General features: G+C 42.6%; 1 pseudogene; it reads left to right on the top strand.

Moving 5' to 3' along the window:
* LOC139378068 (pyruvate dehydrogenase protein X component, mitochondrial-like) overlaps positions 1-12,812 on the top strand; it is a 53,020-nt pseudogene that overhangs the window by 27,808 nt on the left and 12,400 nt on the right.

Below are 12,812 nucleotides of genomic sequence, written 5' to 3'. Positions count from 1 at the left end.
GAATAGGAGCTGTCATGCAAATTCAGATGCGCATGTATCAGCAGAATGGGTAGGGAGAGAGGAGTGGCAGGTAGTGATTTGGCCACCCAAGCAAATTGGCTTAGATTTTCAGAGGGCATGTAGCTTCCTGTAGCTTACCTAACCTGAAGGAACCGGGCTCTTCTGCCTGCCTGCTTACTCTGCAGTTATTAGTGAAAGCGTTCGCTCCTGCACATTTGTTTGTGTGTGTCACTCTCTTATGTGTGGTTAGACGATTTCCAACATTCCAACAAGGTCCCCACAAACAATAACCAAGAACAATGAGAGGGAGGTAAGGAGAGAGAGGGAAGGAGAGAGGGAGGGAAGGAGAGAGGGAGGGAGGGAAGGAGAGAAGGAAGGAGAGAGGGAGGTAAAGAGAGAGGGACTACATGGAAAGGGAAAATGAGAGCAGGGTGTGGGGCCCAGCCTTCTCCCTGCTGTATGAACGAGGGCAGCAGGGGCAGCTGACTCAGACAAATATGTGGGGTAGGAGGGCCTCAGTGCACTGGTGTGAAACTAGAGACCTCTGAGCAATCACACCTGATACCTACCTGCCTCACCCTCCTTGCCCCACCTCCCGGCCTTGACACCCTCCCTGAAAGCAAAGATTAGGAATACTGGGGCTGAACTTTCCTATTCTATTTACATCTCTTTTTCTCTTAGTTTCTCTTCCTCCATCTCTCCCCCACCCTTTACTTTCACGTTTCCACACTGCTCTCTTTGTAGGAGTGGCGGTGTCATTGTTTAGAGTCTAACTGGCAGTGTCTGGTCATAAAGGTGACAATGTTAATTTTATTTTATTTGATCATGTAAAATAAATCCAAATGTTGCAGCAGATAGGTCGTTTCATGTAACCAGTCCCTTTTGAAGTAGAAATTGTGCTTTTAAAAGCATGTTAAATTAATATAGACCACATGGCGAATTCAAGATTACATTTTTTATGTGACTAAATACTTGCTAAAGTGCAGGTCAACTTTCATTTTAATATGGTGGAACTATTCCTTTTTCATTTTTATCTAAGGAAGTGTTGATAACCTAATAGTCAAATCATCGTGTAAAAGCAGGTGAGCTGGTTGTAGTCTTTTTGGCCATTTTCTGGTGTTTTGTGGGGGAAAACTGAGTGGGTCGATCACAACACGTCAAACCCTGTTATCCATACAGTGTCTTCAGAAAGTATTCACACCCCTTTACTTTTTCCACATTTTGTTTTGTTACAGCCTGCATTTAAATTTGACAAAATTGAGATTTGTTTTACTGGCCTGCCCACAATGCCACATAATGTCAAACTGGAATTATGTTTTTAGAAATGTTTACAAATTAATAAAAATGTAAAGCTGAAATGTCTTGAGTCAATAAGTATTCAACCCCTTTTTTATGGCAAGACTAAATAAGTTCAGGAATAAAAATGTGCTTAACAAGTTGCATGAAAAGATGTATGGACTCACTCTGTGCTCAATAACAGTGTTGAACATGATTTTTTAATGACTACTTCATCTCTGTACCCCACACATACAATTATCCAAAAGGTCCCTCAGTCGAGCAGTGGATTTCAAGCACAGATTCAACCACAAAGACCAAAGAGGTTTTCCAATGCCTCGCAAAGAAGGGCACCTATTGGTAGATGGGTAAAAAAAAAATGCAGATATTGAATATCCCTTTGAGAACAATGAAGTTATGAATTACGTTTTGGATGGTGTATCAATACACCCAGTACAAAGATGGAATACTTCCTAACTCAGTTGCCTGAGAGGAAGGAAAATGCTCAGGTATTTAACCATGAGGCCAATGGTGACTTTAAAACAGTTACAGATTTTAAAGGCTGTGATGCCAGAAAACTGAGGATGTATCAACAACATTGTAGGTACTCCACAATACTAACCTAATTGACAGAGTGAAAAGAAGGAAGCCTGTACAGAATACAAATATTTGAAATTTGCATCCTGTTTGCAACAAGGCACTAAAGTAATGCAGCAAAAAAATGGCTAAGAAATAAACTTTATGTCTTGAATACAAAGTGTTATGTTTGGGGCAAATCCAACACACACATCGCTGAGTACAACTCTTCATATTTTCAAGCATGGTTGTGGCTGCATCATGTTATAGGTATGCTTGTCATCGACAAGGATGTGTTTTATTTTAGATGAAAATACACATGATACAGCTAAGCACAGGTTGATCAACAACCAATTTGACAGAGCTTGAAGAATTTTGAAAAGAATAATGGCTCTTAGAGAATAAGGTTCTAAGAGACTTGTATTGGGGATGGTGAATACGTATCTAATCAAGATATATTCGTTTTTATTTGTTTACTATTTTTACAAATGTTTTAAAAAAATCCACTTTGACCATAAAGATGGCTGCCAACTTTGAACCTCCATGCCAGGTGCCTTTCTGACAAACCACATTAATTATGCTTCAGGAACTTTTGATGAAATTGATGATCATCAGAGTCAGGTTCTGTTTTCACTCAGTGCTTGTGATTGGTCGTTGGATTGATAAAGATAATCATTTGGAGAGCGATGTGTTTGTGTTGTTGACGTCATTCGTTGCTCACATTTGTTCTGTTGGTTTTTTATTTACCTACATCTCCTAACTTGATCAGCCTGCCCAGTGTGCCCATGTGAAACGCATGCTCTGTTTGTCAGATGAGAGAGTGAATGCATCTGACATCCGATCCTGGCCTCCATTGTGGGGAAGTGTTTGTTTATGATTGGTGAGTGCTTGTCTTCTCACGTCCAATCTCTGTGCTGGTCCTAGGAGTATTTCATAACTGAAAGTTACCACTCTTGCTCTCGACTCCGGTTGTGGTTGAGATACATTTAGATATTAGTGTTTTCTCCCCCAAAGCCAAGCAGGGTCCATATCAATAGGCCCAGTCACTCAGGGAAGGCTGTGTTGGATGTGTACGCTGGGATAGAAAGTACATCATGTATGCTTTCCTCAGACTTTCAATAACACAACACAGATAAATAGCTGCTTATTGCCTAGCTACCTAGCTACATACTGGTGTTTCTGCATCTACTGTCATTCTGCATACAGGTGTGTGAGAGCAAAGTGAGGGCAGTTTTTATTTCCATTATGAGTGTTTGCGCATATGGATGTTTGGACTGTAAGGGTGTCAGAGGAGTGGCCCAGTGTTCAGTCTTTTCAAAGCCCATGGTCCCAGATCCACCCTCCATGAGTCATGCTGTACTCATAGCCTACATTACTTTGGTCTTGTTCAAATTATACTTACTGTAAGGTACTGGGTGTCGTGAGGGTGAAGTCAGGCGCAGGAAAGCAGAGAGTTCAATATAGTGCTCCTTTAATGCACACACGGTTAACCACGGCCACCTCACTTTTGGGTGCTCAAACAAAATGTCCCAGACACAGGGAACGAAAACAGTCCAGCACTAATTACACGAACACGTTCATCTGTAGCAAACACCAGGGTTACAATGATCAATCCCGCACAAAGAAACGGGCGGGCCGGCTGACTAATAAAGCCCAACTAATACAACCAACTCAAAACAGGTGTAATCTATAAACACATAAGGAGGGGGGGGAAATAATCAGTGGCAGCTAGTAGGCCAGCGATGACGACCGCCGAGCACCACCCGAACGGGAAGGGGAGTCATGACACTTACTTTGTATTGATCTGTGTAATAGGTGCAAGAGGTGGTGAATGTGTGGGTCTTTTCTATTTTGCTTCATTTGTTTCGTCTATTCTCTACCTTGTGCCATTCCTTTCCTCTATAGAGATGACCTGACTCTCCTGAAAAAGTGTCCTGATTCCAAGGCAGCTCAGCTCCAGTTACGGTAGCCCCAGCAATGGCTGTCCCCAGTCCAATGGCCACCCCAGCACTTGCCCAACACCCCCAGACAGCAGGCCCATGTACCTCCCTCAATCCTTACCTGGCAAGCCTGGAGCACCAGTAAGTACACACACACAGCAAACTGCCCTAGCACTAAACACTCACAATTCTAAATTGAGATCTACACAAAGTGCTCTTGGGGCCAGGGATTGATTTGGGATGGGCAATGTCTTCTAAGAAAGTACATGACTGCCGTGCACCTGTACTCAGTGGAAAACATCATGATGTTAGACGAGCGTGTTATGGCCAGGGTTAGAGACGAGTGTGTTTAACTATTCAAGACTCACTGGTTTGCGAGCAGATAAAGGGAGACAGGGACCACCTCAAGGTTAGTATGACTCACTATGGGCTCCTACCCTCCTTACCCTATACACACACTCTACCTTGCCCTCTCTCAGTGCTGCAAATCACTGTAGATAATTTGCATTACCCACAATTTATCAAGATCTATGATTGGTTGAATTGAGGGTACGTTGTCACAGATTCACATAGAAGGTTCACTTTGATTGACTCCTGACTTCACATGACTCACTTGCCTGTAAGTGTTGGAGACTCTTTCTAGCCTTATGTAACATTTGTATAATGGTCTGTGGGGGAATAACAAAATATTGCAGTAAATAAGTCCCTCAATCAGAAAGCCAAGGTTATGCAAATATTTTCCACGTGCCTATCGGTATTTAAATGGTGTGATTTGTGGCTTTCATGTCCTTAATTTCGTCCTGTTTATTCCTGTTGTGGCACCTCTTCCCATGTACTGGTAATAATAAGCATGTTATAGCCAGCCGGTCAGTGAGATTTGTGAGTAGACAGTTATTTTGTATTCCAGCAGGGTTTGGAAGAAATACTAGGGAATTAACCAAACACAAACAACTAGGCTTCAGATATGAACAAACATTGTATTACCATTCTGCTCCAGAGTGTATGAATAATTGGTCATAGAAGACTAGCAGTGTCTTAATAGTTCCCCTGAGTCCCCCTAAGCCATATGTGTTCTGGTAGGTTTTCTATGGAACAGATCCTTATCGTTGTTTGCACAAAGGAGAGTTTACTCACAGCCCCTATGATGCCATGCAAAGTGAGCATGAACGCCTATCGCCTTACTCCTCATGCACAGCGAGAGACCTAGCCATCCGATAGACTGACATACAGAGACCTGGGACTTTTGGCTGTGCACGGGGTATGCAGACAGAAACATCTGGTCAGGGGAGACAGTGTAGAGAGCTGAAGACATGGACCTCTGACGAGTCCTGACCAACTCCTCTAACCTCACTGTAATTTGGAATGTGTGCTGTTGACAGCGTTTTCTATGTCCCTGCACCAAGGTCACAGTGTTAACAGGACACCATATAAAAATGTATTTATTGACTGACTGATTGATTGATAAAGCCCTTTGGTTTGAGACGTGTACGACGTCTGCAAACCGTGCATAACATTGGTGTTGATAGCCATCCCTCCCTCCCTCTCGGCTTAACGAGGGAGTAACCAACCGTATGTCGACGAGAGAACCAGAAAACTCAGACACAGGCGACTGTCTCAACATGTCTGTTAAAAATATAGAGAAACGGACGATGACTCAAACACACATTACTCTGGCCTCTCAGTCTATAACTGCCGAACAATGGCACCTTGACTTTTGCTTTAGTTATTTAACATACAGTTGAAGTCGGAATTTTACATACATTTAGGTTGGAGTCATTAAAACTCGTTTTTCAACCACTCCACAAATGTCTTGTTAACAAACTATAGTTTTGGCAAGTCGATTAGGACATCTACTGTGTGCATGACACAAGTAATTTTTCCAACTTTTGTTTACAGACTGATCATTTCACTTATAATTCACTGTATCCCCATTCTAGTGGGTCAGAAGTTTACATACACTAAGTTGACTGTGCCTTTAAACAGCTAGGAAAATTCCAGAAAATTATGTCATGGCTTTAGAAGCTTCTGATAGGCTAATTGACATAATTTGAGTCAATTGGGTGGTGTACCTGTGGATGTATTTCAAGGACTACCTTCAAACCCAGTGCCTATTTGCTTGACGTCATGGGACAATCAAAAGAACTCAGCCAAGACCTTGTAGATCTCCACAAGTCTGGTTCATCCTTGGGAGCAATTTTCAAACACCTGAAGGTACCACGTTAATCTGTACAAAAAATAGTACGCAAGTATAAACACCATGGGACCACAGAGCCATCATACCGCTCAGGAAGGAGATGCATTCTGTCTCCTAGAGATGAACGTACTTTGGTGCGAAAAGTGCAAATCAATCCCAGAACAACAGCAAAGGACCTTGTGAAGATGCTGGAGGAAACAGGTACAAAAGTATCTATATCTAAAATGAGTCTTATATCGACATAACCTGAGTGGCCGCTCAGCAAAGAAGAAGCCACTGCTCCAAAACATCCACATGCACATGGGGGAAAGATTGTACTTTTTGGAGAAATGTCCTCTGGTCTAAGGAAACAAAAATAGAACTGTTTGGCCATAATGACCATCGTTATGTTTGGAGGAAAAAGGGAAGAACGAAGATCAAGCCGAAGAACACCAATCAAACTGTGAAGCATGGGGGTGGCAGCATCATGTTGTGGTGGTGCTTTGCTGCAGGAGGGACTGGTGCACTTCACAAAATAGATGGCATCTCAACGCCCTGCCCTCTAACCCAATAGAATATTTGTGGGCAGAACTGAAAAAAACTTGTGCAAGCAAGGAGGCTTACAAACCTGACACAGTTACACCAGCTCTGTCAGGAGGAATGGGCCAAAATTCACCCAACTTATTGTGGATAGCTTGTGGAAGGCTACCCGAAAAGTTTGACCGAAGTTAAACAATTTAAAGGCAATGCTACCAAATACTAATTGAGTGTATGTAAACTTCTGACCCACTGGGAATGTGGTGAAAGAAATAAAAACTGAAATAAATCATTCTCTCTACTATTATTCTGACATTTCCCATTCTTAAAATAATGTGTCGATCCTAACTGACCTAAGACAGGGATGTTTTACTAGGATTAAATGTCAGGATTTGTGAAAATGTATTTGGCTAAGGTGTATGTAAACTTCTGACTTCAACTGTATTTGTACTTTTATTTGATAGCTTTGTTTTGTAAGCCTGATTTGATGCCTCAGACAGAGACCAGACCCTGGCCAAGCTAAGAGCCAGGCCTGTCCAAACATGCCTAGCAGCAGCCTCATAAAGACGACCCAGACTAGTTGGGGTTGGCCATGGTCAGGCACCCAGCCTGCTTTCCATCCCTGCCTCTTTATCACTGTAATGGGGATGGAAAGATCTTGTTTAGTTTCATGACTTTGTTGAGTACTAAATGTTACATTACTGCAGAAGGGGTTACGGAAGGAAAGATTTACACAAGAAATTAGGAAATTACGTCCAGGATTTAGGCATAATGGTTATTTCAGTAATGTTTATAAAAATGGCACATTTCCTCCTTGTCTTGTTTCCCATATTGTATTTCGAAGACCATTACATTGACAAGACAAAAATAAATGATCCAATATACCACCTTAGAGTTGGTCCCATGTTTAGTTCAGCGACATCGATCACAATCAATCAATCAATCAATCTATCTTTTGTAACTATTTTTTCAATAGCATCAAGAGTACTATAGCTTCAGAGGAAAGTCTAACTTCAGATGCGTCTGTAACCTGTAATGGGAGGAAGGGTTGGTAGGGTTAAATTTCAGGTGAAAGTGATTTGTCCAGAATGGAGTTATTGATGGAAGCTGAGTCATAAAGTCATCCAGAAACATAAATCTGCACATTGACCGACTGACATTCTTCAATTTTCTCCTCTCCTCTCTTCTCCTAGGGTACCTACACAGAGATCACTGCCTCCAACGTATGGTGTGTCATTGCCCAGAGGCTAACGCAGTCCAAGACCACCCTCCCCCATGCCTACGCCATCGTCGACTGTGAGCTGGGTGCCATCTTGCAGCTTCGCAAGGAGATGGCCAAAGGTGAGGCCATAGCACAACGTAACGTAACACAGCATAACAGGGCACAACACATAAGAACACTACATAACAGAACACATCAGAACACAGCATAACAGAACACAACACATCAGAACACAACACATCAGAAGACAATACATCAGAACACAGCATAACAGAACACAACACATTAGAACACTACATAACAGAACACATCAGAACACAGCATAACAGAACACAACACATTAGAACACTACATAACAGAACACATCAGAACACAGCATAACAGAACACTACATAACAGAACACAACAGGGCACAGCACAACAAAAAGCTGGTCAAAGATGAAGGCTGGCTGTGTTCAAGTACACAGTAGCACTACATGATACAACCCAGCTGAACACTCATGAGACCTATGTGAGCACTGTATGAGATCTGGATGGGATTTAGCTCATAGTAGCACAGAATATCACAATGTAGAATATAACACAGTACAGAGCGGGAGAAGGAAGTGGGGAGGGAGATAGAGAAACTGAATAAGATATGGAGAGAGGAGGGGTAGTTTTTGTTGTTGTGATCGGATGTGAAGTAATTAGACAGGCCTGGCAGTGTCTAACCCATTCTGTCCTGCCTGTGCTCCTCTCACAGTCTCACCTCTCATCCCATCTCTCCACCAATGAAATTAGCCAAAACATTTTCCACAACATGTGTTCCATGTTATTTCTGCTTAATGTCTATTCTCAGTGAAGGGTGGTACATGCACTCGCCAAGTAAAGAGAGAGAGGGAACATTGTAAGAATGTCATAACAACCACCCAAGGGTGTTTTTGAAACTTGGACCAGAGCCAGTCCAGAAACCCCTGGAGATGTGAAGGGGTGCCGCAAGGTCCCAAGTTGTTCCTTCTTAGTTTACATGGTCCGGTGAAACTCCTGGTTCTGCTCATTATTCCCTTTGAGAGATAAACACAATGCAAAGCCTCCTCATTCCGTCTAAACCTGAGAGTTAAACCTCACTTTATTTATATTCTCTTCAAGATGACGTTGACAATGCGTTTAATACATTTCCATTTCCTGGGATGATAGGATGAACATATGATTTAGCCTGATTTGATCACCGTTCATACAGCTCTTCAGCCCTGTTTCAGCCCTGTGTGTCTGTGATGCAGAAGAAACAGAGAGAGACTGGCCATTCCAGTCCTATTAGCAGCAGGGTGGTGTGTGTGTGTTAAGGGATTCTCTTTTCGTCCGGTTGTTTTCCCTGGCTCTCTTTGTTCAGAAGCACAGTGATTTCACGGTTAGCTTGTTGGTCACCCCCCTAAGAGCATTCATAACCGTTTGGCACTAATAGGCGCTCTCATACAGCCCAGTGTTAATGCCATGCCAGGCACTGCCGCCACACCATGGGCACTGTATGGAGAGAGCAGAGAGGGAGAGGTATAGAGGAGAGAAAGAAAGAGAGGGAGGAGAGATGGAGGACATAGAATTAGAGAGACGGGAGAGGCAGGGCGGAAGGTCAGGGAAGTTGAAGGAGAACAGTAATAGAAAGTTGTGGGTGTTCTCTAAAGGAGTGGTCTTAGTTTTTGGGGGTTTAAATTATTCGCACCAAAGAAAATAAGTGAAAGACAAAACAGTACAAAAAAAATAATAATTGAAAACGGTGTGCAAGTGAGATTGGAAGCCCAAAAGGGCTTATATGAAACCACACCACAACTATAAGTACCCACAAAAAAACAAGTATGTGTGGGTTTGTTAAACTGGACATTATTGTGAGAGAAAGTATGGGTGGGTGGGTGGTTGAGTTTATATTGCACTGGGTGGGGGAGTGAAGGGTGTTTGTTCATATAGACATTTTCTCTACCACCCAGCTGCCCCTCACCCAGTACCCCCTGCCCTGTATGATAACACTGCCCTTCAACTGGAGGAGAGAAGAATGGATAATAAACTCCACTAGTAACAACAATAACAGCACTTATGGTCCTAACACACATAATTAGTATGTCTGATTCTCTTACAATGCACATCATCCTATAGCATGCACACCAGATGTCATCTGCCATGCTTGTTGGAGAAGTTGGTATGGGATACTTTGCTTTGGCGAATAAGAAAGTATTTTTTAAACATCCTGCTTTGGGCTGGATGTGTCAATGTGTAGTTCGTACATGCATAACCTGTGAGCAGAATTACTGTCTTACCTCAATTAGCCATGAAATCCCTAGTTTGAAAGCAACTGTATTCTTGAAGAAGTGCCGTGGGCCAGCTCCCTAGCAATTTGAGTTCTAGCCAATGAACTTCAGCCCCTCACATTTGAGTGATAGCTAGCAAGAGGCCTGCCCAGGGTTATCCAATGAGGTTGCAGTGGACACAGCAGAGAGAGAGAGAGAAAGCAATGACGTAGTGCACATATCTGCACATATGTGACGTAGTGCACAATTATCGGGGACCACTTTTGGCTTGAGTGCTACTTTCAGAACTATGGGCTAAAACATATGCAAAATAATCTCTAACACTTACCTGACTAACAGCACTTGAATTACACATCTGTAGTGTTTGACAACTGTTGTCTCCTTTCTTTCCAGTAGAGATCAAAGTGTCCATCAATGATTTTATCATCAAGGCAGAAGCTGCTACACTCATGGAGTTTTAACTACCCTTCCAGTTTCTAACAATGTTCATGTTTCGATATGCAGTCCATTCGGAAAATATTCAGACCCGTTGAATTTTTCCACATTTTGTTACGTTACAGCCTAATTCTTAAAATGGATTGAAATGCTTATTTTTCCTCAATCTGCAAACAAGTACCCATAATGACAAAAAAAACGTGTTGCAAAGTTATAAAAAATAAATATGTATTATTTAATTTACTTAAGTATTCAGACCATTTACTCAGTACTTTTTTGAAGAACATTTGGCAGGGATTACAGCCTCGAGTCTTCTTGGGTATGACATTACAAGCTTGGCAGACCTGTATTTGGGGAGTTTCTCCCATTCTTCTCTACAGATCCTCCCAAGCTCTGTCAGGTTGGATGGGGAGCGTCGTTACACAGCTATTTTCAGGTCTCTCCAGAGATGTTCAATCGGATTCATGTCCGGGCTCTGGCTGGGCCTCTCAAGGACATTCAGAGACTTGTCCCGAAGCCACTACTGCATTGTCTTGGCTGTGTGCTTAGGGTCGTTTTCCTATTGGAAGGTGAACCTTCGCCCCAGTCTGAGGTCCTGAGCACTCTGGAGCAGGTTTTCATCAAGGATCTCTCTGTACTTTGCTACGTTCATCTCTCCCTTGATCCTGACTAGTCTCCCAGTCCCTGCCACTGAAAAAAATCCCCACAGCATGATGCTGCCACCACCATGCTTCACCATTGGGATGGTGCCAGGTTTCCTCCAGACGTGATGCTTGACTTTCAGGCCAAAGAGTCCAATCTTGGTTTCAGAGAATCTTGTTTCTCATGGTCTGAAAGTTTTAGGTGCCTTTTGGAAAACTCCAAGCGGGCTATCATGTGCCTTTTACTGAGAACTGGCTTCCATCTGGCCCCTCTACCATAAAGTCCTGATTGGTGGAGTGCAGAAGAGATGGTTGTCCTTCTGGAAGGTTCTCCCATCTCCACAGAGGAACTCTGGAGCTCTGTGAGAGTGACCATCGGGTTCTTGGTCACCTCCCTGACCAAGGCCCTTCTCCCCCGAATGCTCAGTTTGGCCAGCGGGCCTTAGTGACCAAGAGTCTTGGTGGTTCCAAACTTCTTCCCTTTAAGAATGATGGCGGGAGGCTACTGTGTTCGTGCAGACCTTCAATGCTGCAGAAATGTTTTTGTACCCTTCCCCAGATCTTGGCCTCGACACAATCCTGTCTCGGAGCTCTACGGACAATTAATTCGACCTCATGGCTTGGTTTTTGCTCTGACATGCACTATCAATTGTGGGACCTTATATTAACAGGTTTGTGCCTTTCCAAATGATGTCCAATCAAGTGAATTTACCACAAGTGGACTTCAATCAAGTTGTAGAAACAGGATGATCAATGAAAACAGGATGCACCTGAGCTAATTTCCGAATCTCATAGCAAAGGGTCTGAATACTTATGTAAATAAGGTTTAAAAAATTAACTAAAATGTATAAAAAACAGTTTTTTCTCTTTGTCATTATGTGTGTAGATTGATTATGTGTGTAGATTGATGAGGAAAATGTTTTATTTAATCATTTTAGAATAAGGCTGTAACGTAACAAAATGTGGAAAAAGTACTGAGTACTTTCCAAAATGCACTCTATCTACAGTGCCCATAGAAAGTATGCAACCCTTTGCACAAATATCACAGTTTTGCCTCACAGCCTGGAAGGTAAATGTGTTGTTCGGCTTCAGTTTCCTGAGCAACAAAGCCACATCACGTCACCGTTACAGATCCCCTGAAGCCATTCCTCTACAACCATCCCTGGTTCAAAAACCCCCATGTATATTTATCAACTGACTTTAACTGGTGGCAGGCTGAGGCACAGAGCCTGCTATTGTCTGGCTGGTGGACAGATCTATAAATAGACACCAATTCCCAGTAAATTATATCCTGTCTTTCTGCCATTTGATGGGAATTCTGAGGAAATTGGCTGAGTATTCATCTCTAACCAGACAGGTTTTTTAAATTCCTTTTCTAAATTATTTATGGGGAGGATAGTGAGAGAAAGAAAAAACGCATCCTTGTCTCGTCTTAGTAGGGAAATGTCTGTAGATCTTCCTTTCTCTGTGTTTTACCTGGGGCTCTCCTTGATAAATGTCAATGCCTTATTCCGTCCTTTCCCCTGTAGTTCCTTATGTAGGAAAAATATAACACATGACACTCTCTCCCTCCCCCTCTTTCTCCTTCTCTCCTCTTACCCTCTGTGTGAAGACTGGGAATGAAATCACCAAACAAACTCCCTTGGATTTAGCTGGGTGCCTTGGCTAGGATAAGCTTTGATTTGATTTTCATAATGTGCATTTTGAGTATGAATGTGGCTCCTTTGTGTGTGACTG

Source organism: Oncorhynchus clarkii, chromosome 2, assembly GCF_045791955.1.
Source record: "Oncorhynchus clarkii lewisi isolate Uvic-CL-2024 chromosome 2, UVic_Ocla_1.0, whole genome shotgun sequence".
Classification (NCBI taxonomy): Eukaryota; Metazoa; Chordata; class Actinopteri; order Salmoniformes; family Salmonidae; genus Oncorhynchus; species Oncorhynchus clarkii.
This window is presented reverse-complemented; position numbering and strand designations above follow the sequence as displayed.